This window comes from Podarcis gaigeae, assembly GCF_964106915.1.
Source record: "Podarcis gaigeae genome assembly, chromosome: 7".
NCBI classification, from domain to species: domain Eukaryota; kingdom Metazoa; phylum Chordata; class Lepidosauria; order Squamata; family Lacertidae; genus Podarcis; species Podarcis gaigeae.
In genome coordinates this window covers 78,337,415-78,338,337 of record NC_139683.1, presented here as the reverse complement: position 1 = coordinate 78,338,337, position 923 = coordinate 78,337,415, and the positions used below count along the sequence as shown (strand labels likewise).

Genomic DNA, 923 nt, shown 5'->3' with positions numbered 1-923 from the left:
ACTCACTGGCAAATACATGTCCCTCAGACACAAGTCTCACTGAATTGGGCAAGGACCATAGATCGGTGGCAGAGCCTCTGTTTGCATGCTGAAAATATCTGAAGCCCTTGCAGTCAGTACAGACAGTGCCGATGTCTGACTTGGTAAAAGACAGCTTCCTATATTCCGATGAACAGGAAATATTCCCAAGGAAGTGTGCATAGGACGCAAAACCTCAATGATTAATAGTGCTTATTCTACAACCATCTCTTTGCCCAGTAATCTTGGAGGTGCAGATTAGCAAGTTACATATAGGGAACACGATTTACAATAAGGCGTGATCAATGTGTTACTTAACTTCACCTAATAAGCTCTCTCTGGCAACATAAAGCAATGATAGAATGACAGTTATCATTTCATGAGTGGGTCTTCCCAACCCTCCCCCTGCAAAGGGGAGCCACCAGAATATATTTCTGATATTAACACAATTTTGCTGCCATCTGACTTTTCTTTATTTTCAGATCCAGCTATGTAGATTAGACAAGAGAACACATGAGCATGACAGTTGTTGCTATAGCAATATACCTCCAATGATTTTTCTAAGAACAAAAAAATCCCACTGAAAAAGTACACAGCTTAATTATCAGATTATTAGGAAGACCCAGGATATCATTTTTAAAAACAAACAAACAAACAGGTGTTTCCTGACTAGGACAGGAAACACAGAGCACTGACATAATTGATACTAATCAGAATATTCCAAATTTTATGCTAGGGGAAAGCATACAGACAGTAACACATCTTCATCTCAGCTGAAAGGAAGAGACAGTGTTATCCATTAAATGAATGTAGGCAGTCCTTACATTTAAAACTTTTTTTAAAAAGTAGCTTTAAAGTAGTTTTATGTCCAGTGTCGGGAAAATGCATAACTATACACGAAAAGT

The 923-nt window shown here is 38.2% G+C and overlaps 1 pseudogene across 1 annotated transcript in view; it reads right to left on the bottom strand.

Moving 5' to 3' along the window:
• Positions 1–390: 390 nt before the first annotated feature.
• The window catches only part of LOC310849407 (catenin delta-2-like), a 266,045-nt pseudogene continuing 265,512 nt past the window's right edge, over positions 391–923 (bottom strand). Inside the window, exon 8 of the transcript XR_014568710.1 lies at positions 391–506. The product of XR_014568710.1 is annotated as a catenin delta-2-like (transcript). The remainder of the gene's footprint in view (positions 507–923) is intronic.